Source organism: Lemur catta, chromosome 3 (genome assembly GCF_020740605.2).
Source record: "Lemur catta isolate mLemCat1 chromosome 3, mLemCat1.pri, whole genome shotgun sequence".
Lineage (NCBI taxonomy): Eukaryota > Metazoa > Chordata > Mammalia > Primates > Lemuridae > Lemur > Lemur catta.
In genome coordinates this window covers 36,019,776-36,037,579 of record NC_059130.1, presented here as the reverse complement: position 1 = coordinate 36,037,579, position 17,804 = coordinate 36,019,776, and the positions used below count along the sequence as shown (strand labels likewise).

The window sequence follows — 17,804 nt, the reverse complement described above, 5'->3', positions numbered from 1 at the left end:
AGATCTGACTGGAGTTTTGGTAGTCATTTGGCATAATAGATGGTATTTGAAGCCTTGGGCAAGAGTGAGGTCACCAGAGAGAGTGAATAGTGTTAAAAGGATAAGTGCCTAAGGTTGAACTCTCCTGAACTTAAAGATTTAAAAGCTAGTTAGAGAAGGACTAGCTAGCAAAGGAGACTGAGAAGGAGAACTAGAAAAATAGGAAAATCAGAGCATATATAAAGTCAAGGGACAAGAGTGTTTTGAGAGAGTAGTCAACTATGATGAATACTGCCAAGAGGTCAAGTAGGTTGAGGATTGAAAATACCCATTAGATTTGGAGAGGAAAAGGTCTTTGGTGATTTTAATGGGAGCAGTTGTGGTGGAGAAATGGGGGTGGCAACCACAGTGGAGTTTCTTGAAGAGTGATTGAAAAGTATTTCCAAATGAAATGGAGACTGAGTGTATTCAACTTTTTTGAGAAATTTGTGAAGGAAAAAGCAGTAGTAGAGGAGGAGGGTGCTGGTTTGCAGGAGTTTTTTTGTTTATTTGTTTCTTTTTTAAGTAAGACTTGATTAAGCATAAATGCTGACAGGAAGAATCCTAGGGAGAGGAGGAGGTTGGAGGTACCCATGAGAGAAAATATAATTAATGGTGAGATTTCTTGAGAGAACTTGGGTGGCGAGATCCAGAAATAAGTGGAGTGTTCCTATGGCTCCCTTTCTCTAAAAGTTACTAGTTTTGTTCCTTTGTCATTCTCTGTACTTATGAATGCTAAGCCTGCATGATAAGAGAGAAAGTTAAATGGTACTGTAAATAGAATTCTTTTTAATTTCTTGGCTACCATTATTCTTGTATGAGCCTTTGTACTTCTGCTATTTTATTTATTTGTTTTTTTAAGACATAGAGTGCAGTGGCATCATCATAGCTCACTGCAACCTCAAATTCCTGGACTCAAGTGATCATCCTGCCCCAGCCTCCTGAGTAGCTGGGACTACAGGCCCACACCACTGACACCCAGCTCATTTTTCTATTTTTAGTAGAGATGGGGTCTCACTCTTGCTCAGGCTGGTCTCGAACTCCTGAGCTCAAGCAATCCTTCCCCCTTGGCCTCTCAGAGTGCTAGGATTACAGGAGTGAGCCACCACGCCTGGCTCTTTTGAGCTTTTATTTATATTTTACATGATGTAAATAGGACTATGTCAAATATAGTTTCTTTTCTTTCTTTCTTTTTTTTTTTTTAGTTAGAGATAAGGTCTCGCTCTCTCACCCCAGGCTAGAGTGCAGTGGTGCAATCATAGTTCAAATTCCTGGGCTCAAGTGATCCTCCTGCCTCAGCCTTTGGAGTAACTAGGGCTACAGGTATGCACCACTGCTGGCTAATTAAAATAATTTTTTTGTAGAGACAGGGTCTCACTATCTTGCCCAGGCTGGTCTAGAATTCTGGGCTTCACGCTATCCCCCTGCCTTGGCCTCCCAAAGTGCTGAGATTACAGGCATGAGCCACTGCTCCCAGCCCCAAATATAGTGTTTTTTATTCCTCATGATATTTGAGTTTAGTGTGAACAAACATTTTTGTTCATGTAATGCTTTGACTTTTACATGAAACAATTTGTTTCTCTAAAAGATGCTAGTTAATCTCATTGTAAAATGGACACTAGAGTAAAACTCTTGAGTCACTTAAATGAAGAATAAATGTATTCATAAATTTTAAGAATTTTAAGAAGCTTGTAGTATAGTAAGGAGACAATGTAGTAAAGCAGCAGTCTCTAACCTTTTTGGCACCAAGGACCAGTTTCATGGAAGACAATTTTTCCACAGACAGTTGTGGGGTTGGTGGGGGGAGGCAGAGCTCAGGCAGTGATGTGAGCAATGGGGAATGGCTGTAAATGCAGATGAAGCTTCTCATGCTCACCCTTTGCTCACCCCCTGCTGTGTAGCCTGATTTGTAACAGGCCACGGACCAGTACAGGTCCATGGCCTAGGAGTTGGGATTGCAGCAGTAAAGTATTTAGGTTATTAACTATGAAATGTCTGATTTTGTTAAGTACTAAGTTTAACAGTTGATATCGCTGACATTTCACTTTGACACTTTTTGTGTGTTTATCATGAAGGTACCATCCTCTGTCTTTCAAGTGCACGTTTTGGCTTGTGATTATCTTTCAAATTATTTTTAGAGCAATTTTTGTGAAACCATGGATAAGTCAAAAATGGTGTTATTTTCAAATGAGTTCCATCATGGAACCAATGCAGCGCAGGCAGCTTGAAATATCAACGAAGAGTACGATGTGCACCATCTAGGGGATGGACACGCTTGAAGCTCTGACTCAGGGGGTGGGGCGGGGGGAGGGCAAAATACGTAACCTTAACTTTTGTACCCCCATAATATGCTGAAATAAAAAAAAATAAGAAATATCAACGCAGTGTTTCGGAAGGATGTGGCTAATGAACGCACAGTACGTTGATGGTTTGAGAAGTTTTGTTCTGGTGATTTTAATCTTGAACATGAGTCACGTGGGCGACCTGAGACCAAAGTGGATAATCATGAGCTGAAAGCTATAGTGGAAGTGAATCCATCTCAACCTACGCATGAATTAGCGCAAGGTTCGATGTTACTACTCCAATATTGGACCATTTGAAATAAATCAGCAAGGTAAAGAAGTTCGATAGATGGGTTCTGCATGAATTAAACGAGTTTCAGAAAAAAAAACGTCTTGAAGCTTGCCTTTCTTTGCTATTACAACATAAAGGCGAACCATTTGTACATTGTATTGTTATGTGTAATGAACAGTGGATTCTTTTTGACAATTGCAAGAATTCGGCACAATGGTTGGATAAAGATGAAGTGCACACAGTTCAAAACCCAATATTCATCAAAAAAAAGCTAATGGTGTGTGTTTGGTGGTCCAGTGCTGGTATTATCTTCTACAGCTTCGTGAAACCTGGTCAGTCGATGACAGCAGATGTCTGCTGCATCCAGTTGGACGAAATGATGAGGATGCTTGTGATTAAGCAGCTAAGATTGGTAAATAGAGAGGCCAATCCTCTTGCAAGACAAGGCTCGACCACATGTCGTGCAAACAACACTGCTCAAACTGCAGAAGCTGGACTTGGAAACTCTCTGTCATCCACCATATTCACCAGACCTTGCACCAACTGATTACCACTTTTTCCAGGCTTTGGATCACTTCTTGCCAGGAAAAATATTCAGTTCTCAACAAGCTGTGGAAAATGCCTTTTGTGATTTCATTACCACTCGCTTTCTAGGATTCTTTGCTGCTGGCATGAACAAGGTACCATTAAGATGGCAAAGCTGGGTTGATAGTTTCAGTACACACTTTGATTAATTGTACTGCTGCTTGTTTGAGATAAACTACACTTTTGATTTGAAATCGGACATTTCATATTTAATGACCTATACTATAGATGCTATATTTCTGAATGCATAGTTTCTGAAAACTATGGCAAGGGTATAAGAGAGGAGTGATCAACACTTGATCCTTTAAAAACCATGTGATCATGTCACAGATCCTGAATGATTTTGTTCCCTCCCTTCTTTAGCTTCATCTCTCTCTAGTTTTCTTCTCTGACACATGGGACTTTTTGGTTTCTTAAAAAGAAATATTAAATAGTCATGTTCTTTCTTGCCCAAGGACCCATCCACATATTCTTTATACTCCCTGGAAAGTGCTTCTTTGCTTACCTTAACTAACTCCTTTATCCATCCTTTAGGTCTTATTTCAACTGACGCTTTCCTCTCCAATTCCCAGATTAGATGAATTCTTTCTGCTATATGCTCATAGCACATGCATTTTCCCTTGTTTTCATCGCATTTGTAATATTTGTTAAATATCAACCTTTAGACTCCTTGAGGGTGGGAACCATGTTCTTTTTACTGCTGTATCCCCACTGCTTAGTACTATTGGTTCCTGCTACATACTTGGTACTCAGCAAATATTTGTTAACTGAATGATCACATGGGTCAGATTGAGGAAAGGTTTTTTATGACTTTGGAAGGATAACAGTCTGATTCAGCCATGAGGGGACCAAGGAGTTTGCTAAAACAACTTACCTGCTCTGTTTAGGAGGGAGGGGAGAATAAAAAGCTTCATCTGTAGATATTTGTGAGGAACTCTCATTTTCCAGATGAATTTGATAATAGTTAAGGCATATAGGTTAAAGGAACATTCTCTAAAGAAGTTAAAGTGCAGTGAAGTTGATGAAATAGAGCTTCTAAAGAGGATAGGATCTAGGTGGGAAAGCAAGGTGTCTTATGATATTTTGAGAGGGGATAGGGGATTGTGTTATATATTAATGGATGGTGGCTGAGTTTGAATAGTATGAGAGACGTTATGGGAATGACTGTTACATGTTTCACAGGTTTGAGAGAGATCTGGATTTAATTTTCAGTTCTGTCACTTATTAGCTGAATGACCTTGGACTAGTTCCATAGTCTGACTGTTTCTTCATTGGTAAAGTGGGTATAAGGATACTTGCCTCATTGGTTGTAATGGATATTAGAGATAATATATAAAAACAATCCAGTCCTTGGCCCATATAAAAGGACACGCAAAATGGTCCTATGATTATTAACTATTAATTGTCTTCATGGTCACCCCCCCCCAAAGTATTACAGGTCTGTAATTTTGTCTTCTGTTTTAAAGGAAATGTTGCTGTCAGATGTTCTGGAGCTTTGGAAGACTAATGTTCTCAGGTGATGGAAGGATAAGATTAGTTATCTCCACTGATGCTCATCTTCATAAAATGAACAGTGTTTTTGGAAGTTTCAGGCTTCAAAGAATAAAATTGAAGATAATCTCTAGAGCTGTAGTTCTCAAAGCTGGCTGTGTATTGGGATCCCTGTAGACCTCAAAACATACAGGTTTTGGGGCCTCTCCTCAGACCTGCTGATTCAGAATCTCTTGGGGATGACCATCTTTGTTTTTAACCTGTTATCCAGGTAATTGTCCTAGAGCTGCTTGAGAAAGCAGGCCCAGGAGACAAGAACTCTGTAGCATTGCGTGGCTACTCTAAAACTCATTTGCAATGGGAATGATTGGAAATGTATGTATAGGCTATTTGGGTGAGAGTAATCTCTATAAAAAAAGGCTTAGAAACTAGCTACAGAGGTAGAATGGGGGGTGTAATGATTTTAAAGTACTATATTTAAAAGACTTTTTGTTTTTTTGAGGGGGACAGAGTGGAGTGCAGTGGTGTGATCAAAGCTCACTGCAGCCTTAAATTCCTGGGCTCAAGTGATCCTCCTGCTTCAGCCTCCCAAAGTACTGGGATTACAGGTGTGCACCAACACTGCCATGCCCGGCTAAAAGACATTTAAATACAAAGGATGTCTCCTATATGTCCCCATTTGCCATGGATTAAAGTAAGCAGATATGATAACTTTATAACTGAAGGTGCATTTTGACATGTTATGCCAGCATCTTAAGACTGATTTGCACATTATCTTTAATACCAGTTCACAGCATGTGCTCTAATTTTTTAAAAGAAGCTAAGCATACTATGTTTCAAACAATATGTATTTATATATTCAGAACTTAGTGTGGTAAAGGTCTTTTTGAGTATTGAGAGAAATTTTATTATGTTGTGTAAACATACATAGAGATAACTTTTTTAGGATTCATAGAGATACTTTTTTAGATGTGGAAGAGTGATTCAATAATAGAAAATAATGAAAGCCAAGACTTTTATTTTTTAACAGAGTTAATCATAAACGTGTGGTACACATTTGAATATTAGATATAAAAATAGGGAAATTAAAGTGAGGAAGGAAGGAGTAGAAGTCAGATAAGAGATTAATATGGAAAACAAAATAAGTGAGGGGAAAAATAGAAGGAAATAAGTAAATAGGAAAAAGAAGGGGAGCAAATAAGCTACTAATATTTGAAGGGAATATATCAGTTTTTTTTTTTTTTTAAGGAAATGAATATAAATGTTTCCTTAATTTAAAGCAAATTTTCTTAAGTGAGATTGTACAAGTGAATGAGAAAACCAGGGATGATAATATGGAAAAAAATGTATTAGAAATCCTTCTCCCCCACTTCCACCTCCCTATTACCTATAGGATTTTAGGAGAAGGAATGGTATGATACGGGTTTTAAGAGAAGGAATGCATTAAGCTTTCTGATTAAATTTATCAAATATGATCTATGACAATGTGTCTGGATTTGTAATTGCAGTTATTTCAATTTCCATGTTAGGATTCTGGCTTCTTCATGCCCATTGGAGACTCTTGGATCTTAGAATCTTTGTTACTTTATTTCATTATCTATCAGGTAGGGTTCAGGTCTGTTAAGGATGGGCACTCAACATTACCATACTTCCAGAATCAGGGAACTTGATTGCTGATAGACTCAAAATTCTTAACAAGACACATGTGTTTGCTAAGTTGTAGCCTGGTAATTAGCAGTGGTACCTTTCTATTATAGTAATTCCTGCAAAGAATCTGCTTAGCTGGGGATACACCATTCCCTTCTAAGAAGCATTAACATTTTTTGTGAGGTTGAGGCCATGGGCCTAGTAATTAATCCTTGCTGTGAGTGGGTAGCTGGGAGAAATGTCTTCCCTTTCTAACTAGTGTTTCTATTGTTGAGTGAATCCAGATGGCAGTGTTCACTTTCTCTAGTTTAACTGCTCATTACCTTGTTAATGTCTAGAGAGTGAATAAATGAATCTCCAATACAGTTTATATGTATTTCTTATACTATTTTTTTAGCTTAATCATAATTAGGCTTTTACTTGGTGATAGCCGGAGCAATAGCATTATATTTTGCTCCAATCTTCTGATTCATTGCACATTAATGATGATGTGCTTTTATCAGATGATTCCCATTTCCATGACATCATATATTTAGCTCATTGTATGGCTATCTGTAGCTCCTTTCTTGCCTTGTTATCATCAGCAAGGTCAAATTTTGTGTGTGTACCTTGTTTAATTTACCATATATTCTTACAGGCTACCTGCAAAATAGTATATGAATTCCATTCCTTTGTTTGTCTTTCCATTTTCCATTTTTTTCCTCTGGTTTACTGGCCTGCTGATGTATGTTAATTGTGTTCCTTTTTCTTTCTTATGAGTTGCTTTGCAGCCTGGTTTTTTAACTACCTCCTCTGCTTCTGTGATCATGTTGTTTACCACTTCTATTGGCCTACTCTACTCCCTTCCCCATTCCTTCTTCCCCTGGCAGCCCTGCCTTTGATTCCCTTCTTTTCTTTTCTTTTCTTTTCTTTTTTTTTTTTTAATTTTGAGACAGAGTCTCATTCTGTTGCCCAGGCTAGAGTGAGTGCCATGATGTCAGCCTAGCTCACGGCAACCTCAAACTCCTGGGCTCAAGTGATCCTCCTGCCTCAGCCTCCAGGGTAGCTGGGACTACAGGTACACACCACCATGCCCAGCTAATTTTTTTGTTTCTATTTTTAGTTGCCTGGCTAAGTTTTTCTATTTTTAGTAGAGATGGGATCTCACTCTTGCTCAGGCTGGTCTGGAACTCCTGACCTCAAGCGATCCTCCTGCCTCGGCCTCCCAGAGTGACAGGAATACAGGTGTGAGTCACTGCACCCAGCCCCTTCTTTTCTGTTTAAATTGAGCTCATAACAGCTTCTAACACTGCCATTTATTCATCTGTTCATTGAAGGCTTCTTTTGATATCAAGATAAGTAAGAAGGTACAATCCTTAAGGACCATACAATCTTGTGGGGAGACTGATACATATATTATTTGTAACTTTATTATAGTACTGATCATATTGTATACTATTTATGTGTGTCTCCTCTACTATTAATAGTTTGTGAACATTAAGTGCTCAATGAATGTTCATTGAATGAATGAATTATATATATGTGTGTATAAATATAAAATGATAAGTAGTATAAAAAATGAACAGGGTGCTATGGGAAAGATGAAGTGCTAATTCTATTAAGGGACAGTCTGGGAAAGATTTATAGGAGAGTTTGGCATTGAAGGGCATTCCTGCCAGAGAAAATTTAGGAAAAGACTGTGGAGGTAATGAAATTTTCTGGATGTTCAGAGAATGTGATCTCGGTATGATTATCTAACACAAACAGTTGTTATACAGTTTCCCTAAAAAAAGCAAGGAGTGAGACTGTAAATTAGTGTTGTGAAGGGTTCCATGTGTCATTATGCTATGGAGTTGGGAACTTTATCCTATAAGTGATAGTAATTGAAGAGTTGTAAGAGCAAAGTTGCTAGATTCTGTTTTACAAACATAACTTTAGTTGCAGTATAAAGAATGGATTAAGAGCAGGATAATTTTTGAAGCTTTTACTATAATTTAACCTAAAGATGATGCTCTGAACGGAGACAAGGGGAAGAGTAATAGATTAGAGAAATGTCTTTTTTTAAAACAGCACATATTTTATATATCATAATAGCGAAACATCTTAAAGGTTGAAATGACTTGGTAACCAAGTATCTGATGGAATGAAGGGGAGGTAGGAGTTTGAAAGATGAGCTGGATATATGGTAATCCCATCTACTAAAATAGAAAACAAGAAAAGGAATAGTTTTAAAGATAGATGATAATGAATTTATTTGGTTTTGAACTTGATGAATTTGAGGTGCCAATGATACTTGGAGGCAGACCATCTAATAAACTGAAAAGTTGGGTCCAGAGCCACAGAAAGATCTAAGAAACAAATATGATTTAGGAAATAGTTGAAACCATGGAAGTGTGTGAGATTGCCTGGGAAGAAGGACCTAGAAAAGAAGAGGCCTAGGAAGAGGCCTTGGAAATGTTACCATTGATGAACTGGGCAGAAGTAGAGAAGCCATCAGTTAAGAAAAAAGCAATCAAGAGGTATGGAAAACAGGAGATATATATTTTACTAATCTCAAAAGTAGTGAGAGTTTCAAGACGAAGATTTAAAATCCCGAATGTTAATGAACTAGTGTTATAATACCCACTAACTAGAAAATTGTGTTACTAGAAAGGTATATTTATATTTCCTAGATTTTCTAGACAGATACAATTTTTTTAATGTTTAAACTTTTCTAAGACTTTCATAAAAACAAACCTGTAAATCAGAAAAAAATAGCTTTTTAAGACTATGCTCTGATTTTGGGGTTAGAAAATATAGACTCTCTCTTTTTTTTTTTTTTTTTTGAGATAGGGTCTCGCTCTGTCATCCAGGCTGGAATGCAATGGCAGGATCATAGCTCACTATAACCTCACACTCCTGGGCTCAAGCAATTGTCCTGTTTCAGCACGTCCCCCCCCCCCCCCCACTGCAAAAGTAGCTAGGAGTAAAGGAGTACACCACCAAGCATTGCTAATTTTTAAGTTTTTTTGTGGAGATAGGGTCTTGCTATGTTGCCCAGACTGGTCTCAAACTCTTAGCCTCAAGCGATCTTGCCACCTCAGCCTCTGAGTGTTGGGATTATAGGTGTGAGCCATTACTCTCCACCTAGAAAATGTGGATTTTTTAGTTGAAGGACTATTCACAAGTAAGTGACTTAAGATAAAGGCAAATTTTTATCAGTGGATTAAAAAACAATAATGTTTTCTAGTGACCAGAGAAAACTCTACATGTATCTCTGATAGGAACTGTCATTGAGTTTTTTGGAATTTTCTATTCTCTCTCTCTTTAAATAATGTATTTCTTAACACATTTTCTATAGTATATTTGAAATGAATTTCAAATATATTTTTTGTAAATAATATTTTTCCTCTAAGTTTGTGATTTACAGGCTTGAAATGAATATTTTTTTATTGGATTCTCTTTTTCCTGTGGCTTTTTATCTTTTTTTCCTTTTGAGGTAACTCAAATAAAGAGGTTTGTTGTAAGACTTCAGAGAGACCTCAAAGAATGCAAAGGCAGAAAATGAGGTACTGGTATTACGGGAATTGGAAAATTGTCAAGAATAAGACCATTTTTTCCTTTTTTGAGGGGCCACGTGGTTTCTCATTTGTTTTTCTTTGATCTTCTTTTTGCCTTTTCATCATGACTTTTCAGCTTAACTCCTAACAACTCATTGTCTCAGTTGCTTAATGTTTCATTTTCAAACTTCTGTGATCTCTTTTGCCAGGGACAGGTTAGGATGGTTTTGAGTCAGTTCCTCACTCCTTATCTGATCAGCTGTAGCTGGGGTGAAGGGCAGGGTCTTGTGGATTGCGGGGGGCAGGTAGTTCCTTAGAAAAAGGGCTGTGGGTAGGCAGATACAGTGATTGACATCTGTAATACATTCATACACAGTATCATTTAACAAACCTTTTTAGGAACATTTTAAAGGCATAATTTGAGATCAGTTGTTTTGTGCTCTATAGGAAGATAGCCATCTTTGACTTTTGAAAAATGTTAGCGTGAAAGGAAGATGTATATGATAAATGCTGAGTTCAGGATAGAGGTTATTACCTAGGTATGAGCAGAGATACATAGGGCACTGCAGCAAAATTGACAGTTTATTTCTTAAACTGAGATGGCGGTATGTGGGTGTTTATCATATTATTAATAATTCTTATACCTTTTGATGTATCTTAACAGTAGTAAATTTTAATTGTAGTTAAGAAGAAAGTCTGTTTGTGGATGATTGAAGATCATCTAAATTTAGACTATGACAAACAATAAGCCTCAGAAAATAAAGCAGTCGAACAGGCTATTGAAAATTTGTTAACCCTTTCCTAAAAGTCAAAATCATTGACAGTGTGGCTCTTAGCTATTATGCCATGGAAAATGTAATTGATAAAATAACTCTCAGAATGTCAAGTTAATTAGATTATTTGTCATGTCTTAGAAGTGCTTATATAGTAATGCATCACTTAACAACAGAGATGTGTTCTGAGAAATGTGTCCTTAGGTGATTTCATCTTTTCATGAGCATCTTAGAGTATACTTACACAAACCTAGATGGCATAGTCTGTTGCTCTTGGGCTACAAACCTGTGTGCCATGTTACTGTACTGAATATTGTAGGTGATTGTAGCACAATGGTAAGTATTTGTGTATCTAAAAATGGAAAAGGTGCAGTAAAAATAGGGTATAAAAGATAAAAAATGGTATAACTATACAGGGTACTTACCCATGAATGGAGCTTCCAGGACTGGAAGTTGGTCTGGGTGAGGATTAGCCTAGCCTTACACAGGGTCAAGGTCATCAATATCATTGTCTTCCACCTCCACATTTTGTCCCTCTGGAAGGTCTTCAGAAACAATAACATGCATGCAGCTGTCATCTCTCTCTCTCTTTTTTTTGAGACAGAGTCCTGCTCTGTCACCCGGGCTAGAGTGCTGTGGTGTGAGCCAAGCTCACAGCAACCTCAAACTCCTGGGCTCAATCGATCCTCCTGCCTCAGCCTCCTGAGTAGCTGGGACTACAGGCATGTGCCACCATGCCCGGCTAATTTTTCTATATATATTTTTAGTTGTCCATGTAATTTCTTTCTATTTTTTTTAGTAGAGACGGGGTCTCGCTCTTGCTCAGGCTGGTCTCGAACTCCTGAGTTCAAACGATCCACCTGCTTCGGCCTCCCAGAGTGCTAGGATTACAGGCGTGAACTACCGCGCTCGGCCATGTCATCTGTTATCGTAACAATAACAATGCCTTCTTCTGGAATACCTCCTGAAGGATCTACCTCAGACTGGTTTACAGTTAACTTCAAAAATTTTTCTGAGTATAAGGAGTATACTCTAAAATAATGATAAAAAGTATAGTGTAGTAAATACTAGGTGATAGGAATTTTTCAGCTGCATTGTAATCTTAAGGGACCACCATCGTATATGTGATTTATTGTTGAAACAGCAACATGGTCCTGGTGTTCTATGGTGCATGATTATTGTATTTGTCAGTTATATTATGTCTCATATATCACTGGATCCCTTTCAGTATGTGATGAACATCATTACATTTATCTCCAGAAAAATGTGCATGGATGACACAGACACAATTTTGCGTACAATTTCATGGAGTTTATAAATTCCTTGACTCTCATTCTTGGATACCTAGGTTAAGAATACTTGTACTAGATTGTGAGGTTATAGAGATCAGGGTCATTTCTTATTTGTTTTTTATAATACACAATGCTTTGCACACGTGGGTACTCAAAAAATATTATAGGCTCTTGATATGCAAGTTTACTTTCCTCATTCTCAACTTTAAGAGATAAAAATTATTACATTGGGTTAAAAAAGTTCTGTATTCTATATGCCAGAGACATTTAAAATAAAATGATCCAGAAAGCTTAGAATTAAAAGGATAGGGCAGATGCAATAAAACAATGCTTGCTTTTTTTTGGTAGTATACAAAATAGATATAAATACTAAAATACATTTCTTTGGGGGAAAAGATGGTCATTTTTTATTGATGAAATATTAAATCCACATTGACAATATAACCATGAACCTTTATGTATCAAGTGATAATGTCAAGTTATTTAAAAGTTAACTTTTAGAAATATGAAGTGGACAGAGAGTCGGTAGTTGTGGTAGATTTTTGTCCATCTCTCTTAATTCATGACAGACTAAATAGGCAAAAACGAATGTACAAGTGTTCAATAAATTAATTCCAAATTTCTTATACAGCTAGAGACTAAAGTTGTTTTCATGATATCTGTGAAATATTTCCTTGGGAAGGTGGTTTCATTATTCCCCAAGAAGTGTTCTTGAATATGTCTGTTTGACTTGGTAAACACTTTAAAGTGGTTGGAGAAGATGCCTTCTATAATATTGAGATTTATACTTCAGAGATAATAAAACTTTTGATAGATTAGATTACCTTCTTTTTATGAAGAGTTTTTTTTTTTTTTTTGAGAGAGAGAGTCTCACTCTGTGGCTGGGGCTAGAGTGCCGTGGCGTCAGCCTAGCTCACAGCAACCTCAAACTCCTGGGCTCAAGCGATCCTACTGCCTCAGCCTCCCGAGTAGCTGGGACTACAGGCATGCGCCACCATGCCCAGCTAATTTTTTCTATATATATAATTTTAGTTGGCCAGATAATTTCATTCTATTTTTAGTAGAGATGGGGTCTCGCTCTTGCTCAGGCTGATCTCGAACTCCTGACCTCGAGCGATTGAAGAGATTTTTTTATTGTACTTTTTCCTCAATGATTTTTTTCAATTTTACAAAATGGTGAAATTTTATATATGTTATATATTCTTATATAAAGAACAGACCTACTTAAATACATTCTACATTCTATTAAAAATATTCACCTATGGGGCCTGGGATAACCAGAGATTTTGAAAGATGGATTATTGAAAAATTGAAGGGCTTCATGAGAATAGACATACTATAGAACTGAATTAAAACTATAATTATAAATCTAAACTAGGATTTAATTCTTTCATATTATCTGAAAATAACTTTTAATTGAAGTGTAATATGCATTGCAAAATCACGTAAGTGTACAGCTTGGTAAAGTCTCGTGAACTGAACACACCCTTGAAATCAGCACCCAAGTCAATAAACAATATTAGCAGTACCTCAGAAACCCTTCCTTGCTCCATTTCTAGTTACCTCTCTAGCCATTCCAAGGGTAATGATTATCTTCACTCCTAGCACCATAGATTAATTTTGCCTATTTTATACTTTATATAATGGAATTATATGGCATGTACTCTTGTTTCTGGCATTTTTAACATGTTTGTGATATTCAACTGTTTTGTTGCATGTAGTTGTAATTAGTTCATTCTCATTGTTAATGGTGAATATACTATAATTTACTTATAGTATGAAATTTTACATAAATGTCATACTCCTAGTACTTAGTCATTTGTATTTGAAGAGGATTGACTGTTCATAGGGTATTTATTTTGAAATATAGATTTTCGTTCATGTTTACTCATCTACCTACACTGTCTCAGCCTTATTAGTATTAGCCCCTAGACATAGAAATTATGGATACATAATACAGTTTTTGATAATTTAATCTATTTCTCCTGACCTTTGGAAAATTGATAGTTACTATATATTTTAGCATTTATTTTAGTTTTAAAGCAAAGAGATGTCTACCCAAAGAAAACTTGTCAAATAATTGACAGATTACTTAGTAATATAGAATAACACGTTTGTTTAGTTATTTTTTCAGTTGGCTAGACCAAAAATATCTTTATCAGAAGGAAAGTAAAATGAGTTAATTTTAAAAATTGTATTGGCAGCTCTGATTAAAGATTTATGTTTGAAAAAATTTTAAACTATTGGCATATTTGTTGATTTTAGTTTTTCTGCCATCCCTATTTTCAAAAACCTAGTTTATTAAGTTTCTTGGAGCCATATTCTATAATCTATGAAAAATTCTATTTTCAGAACATTTTTGAAATATTTTCTAGGAAAGTTACAAATCAGGATTATTTACTTTTAGGTGAAATTAACTCCCTTAAAAATTAATCATACCTTTTAGTTTTATGTATTTGGACCTTGTAAGTAAGCTTTTCCTTTTCTGAAATTTAAATTGGGGTCTTTGATACTCAACATACTGTACTGCCTCTGTAGACGACTAATTGGATAAAATAATTTTTATCAAATATGACAAAGGTTTAATATATTTATAAGGTAAAGAGTTCATCAAATTGGTAAGAAAAACATTAAGATCCTAGTAGGTAAGTGGGCAAAGGATAAGAAAAAATAATTCACAAATGAGGAACTAAGATTAAAATTTACAACAGAATATTTAACCCTGATGACATCTAGCAAATTCAAATTAAAACAACCATTTTCTTCCTGTTAAATCAGCAAAAGAATAGATAATGTTTTAAAAGGTATTAATGAAACTGGTGGGCTCTTACATTATTGTAAATCGGAAAACAGTTTGACATTGAATCTCTAAATGTTCTTCACATTCTTTAGTCAAGTTTTAACATGCTTTGCAGATCCTGTTCTAGATTAGTAATCCAAATAAGCAAAAATTCATATACACAAATGTTTATTTGTAATAGAGAAAGTGAGACATAATATTGTATTGGCTATCTATTGCTTTGTAACTCATAATCTCCCACCTCCAACCCAATTTAAGCAATTTAAAATGACATGTTATCTCATCTGTAGGTCGGGAATTTGGGAGCTGTTTATCTGGATGATTTTGGCTTAAGGTCTCTCATGAGGTTGTAGCAGAATGTCAGGGTAGAACTTGTCATCTGAGCTTGAGTTGGCCTAGAGATCTGCTAGGAGGGCTCACTCATATAGCTATAAGCAGGAGACTCAGTTTTCTGTAGCATGGACCTCCTTATAGGGCTGCTCAATTGTTCTCATGACATGGTGGCTAGATCTTGGAGATAGAGGAGAATGCGTTTTTATAACCTGGTATTGGAAGTCACACATTGTCACTTCTATCATTCGATATTAGTTAAAAGTGAGTCACTAAGTCCAACCTATACTCAGTGGAGAAGAATTAAGTTTTACTTTTTCGAGAAAGTATCAAAGAATTTTTGGAGATATTTTAAAACCACCACAAATGTCCAGCAGTTAAGTAGAACACAAAATTGAAATTACAGTAATAAAATTACAAGGGAATATGCAAAATATCTTACTAGTTAGGAGTTTCTGAGTAGGGCTGAGTTTTTCTACCTGTTATTTTCCATACTTCCTGTGTTATGTGACTTTTATAACATAATGATTCCTCTATATTCACAGGAAAACAATGACTTTTATTGCCAGGTTATCTAAGCATAAGCAGGTCATGATCTTTTTTTTGAGTCATGATATTTTTTGCCTTTTTGTTGTGGTAAAATACACATAACATAAAATTTGCCACCTCAATTATTTTCAAGTGTACAGTTAGTTCAGTGGTATTAAGTACATTCATATTGTTATGTAACCATCACCACCATCCATCTCCAGAACTCTATACCCATTAAACAATAACTCCTCATTCCCTCTCCCCATCAGCCCCTGGCAACCACCATTCTACTTTCTGTCTCTATGATTTTGACTACTATAAGTATTAATATTTTATGTAAATGGAATCATATAGTATTTGTCTTTTTGTGACTGGCTTATTTCTCTTAGCATAATGTCCTCAAGGTTATTCTATGTTGTAGCATATGTCAGAATTTCCTTCCTTTTAAGGCTAAATAATATTCTATTATGTATATATGACATTTTGGTTATCCATTCATCTGTTGATGGACACTTGGGCTGCTTCCACATTAGCTGTTGTGAATAATGCTGCTTTGAACATGGAATACATGTACAAATATCTCCTTGAAACTCTATTTTCATTTCTTTTGGGTATATACCCAGATGTAGATTTGCTAGATGTGGTAGTTCTATTTTTAATTTTTTGAGGAACTGCGATACTGTTTTCCACAGCAACTGTACTATTATACATTTCCACCAGCAGTGCACAAAGGTTCCACTGTTGCATATCTTCACCAGCATTTGTTATTTTCTGGGTTTTTTTTTGATAGTAGCCATACTAATGGGTGTGAGGTGGTTATTATATAATTTTTAATGGTTTATTTCTCCAAGGAAAAATAAAATTGTTGGCTTATCAGAAACTCTTAAGAGGATATAAAAATACCTTTTAGAGATGACACAGTCTTTTTTGACTTTCCTGAAGGGCAAGATAAGTCGGGGCATTTTCTTTACTAACCTTACAATATTGATAGTCAGTGAATACTGATGATGTGATTGCAGGTAAATTGGCAGGGTGAGGAGCAGCAAATCGAAAGAGGTGGTGCCTTTACCAACTCCAAGGAACTCTGAAAGCAAGGATACTGTTTGAGGTATGATTTTTTTCTTTTTGAGACGGGCCCTTGCTACGTTGCCTAGGCTGGAGTGTAGTGGCTATTCGCAGGTGTGCTCATAGCACACTATAGCCTTGAACTCCTGGGCTCAAGTGATCCTCCTTTTTCAGCCTCTCTAGTAGCTGGGTCTACAGGTGCATGCTGCTGTGCTTGGCTTTGATTTTCTTTTTGTAAACTGAACTTAATCTTTTGTTTAGGATCATGTATATTAAATTCTGGGCTAATCAGTAAGTCAAAATTATACATGTGCTTTGATTTATAAAAAGTGGATACATTTTAAAATTCAATTTTGTTTTAAATAAACAAGGTACCTCTCTTTCAAAGGTATCCTATGGTAAACTATTTTGTAAAGGAAGCATCCTTTTTTAAATAAACTAGTATATGTAAAATTTTTCAGAATTTCTGGCTTAATATCAATAAATGGTATAATATAGTTCCTAATACAGTTATAGACCTATAATGTATAGGTAATGAAAGAAATAGTCTTATTGAATTCTTTTTAATAACACATTAGGGGTAACTTTAAGGCATGCTATTTTTTGAGAGAGATTGACAAACTGGAATACATTTGGAGGAAGATTGTTGGGTTTTTGAGAAATCTGGAAATCAAGTCACCTGATGAGTGTTTGGAGGCAATTAAAATATACCGGAGAAGGATAACTTACTGTTAATATGTGGCCTTCAACTATTTGAAGGGCTGTCATCTGAAAGACTAGATAGATGTTACCTTTGTTTCTACTAGTAGATTGAAGTTTAGAGTAGTTTTCTAATCTTTTTCACGTCGTATTGTGAAATATAATATAAAATTTTGTATTTCCTCTGCTCATTGAGGTAAACTGAGGATACTGCTTATTTTTGGAGATGTCTGATACAGGTATGGGTGGGAATGTCAATCCAGCTGTCCTAAGGACTAGTAGTATCAGTGTCTATTCAACTTTAATCCATATGTTGGGAAGCTTGGCTGTATAGGATGGTAGTTAGGGAGAAAAAGCATATTTTGGCTAAGTATAATAAAGCACTTGCTGAGGAATGGTTCTGCCTAATAAAGCAGTTCTCAAAGTTTTGTGTACATTTGGGAGCTTGTTAAAATTCAGATTCTGAGATCTAATTCAGAGA

At 36.1% G+C, this 17,804-nt stretch overlaps 1 protein-coding gene across 4 annotated transcripts in view; it reads left to right on the top strand.

Moving 5' to 3' along the window:
• CEP350 (centrosomal protein 350) overlaps positions 1 to 17,804 on the top strand; it is a 167,309-nt gene that overhangs the window by 10,085 nt on the left and 139,420 nt on the right. For 3 of the 4 annotated variants that reach the window (XR_006734080.1, XM_045547232.1, XM_045547234.1), the window contains exon 2: positions 16,579 to 16,667. The gene's annotated coding sequence lies outside the window, so the exon portion shown is untranslated. Of the gene's footprint in view, positions 1 to 16,473; positions 16,668 to 17,804 lie in introns of those variants that run through there. The other variant, XM_045547233.1, reaches the window with a different exon arrangement.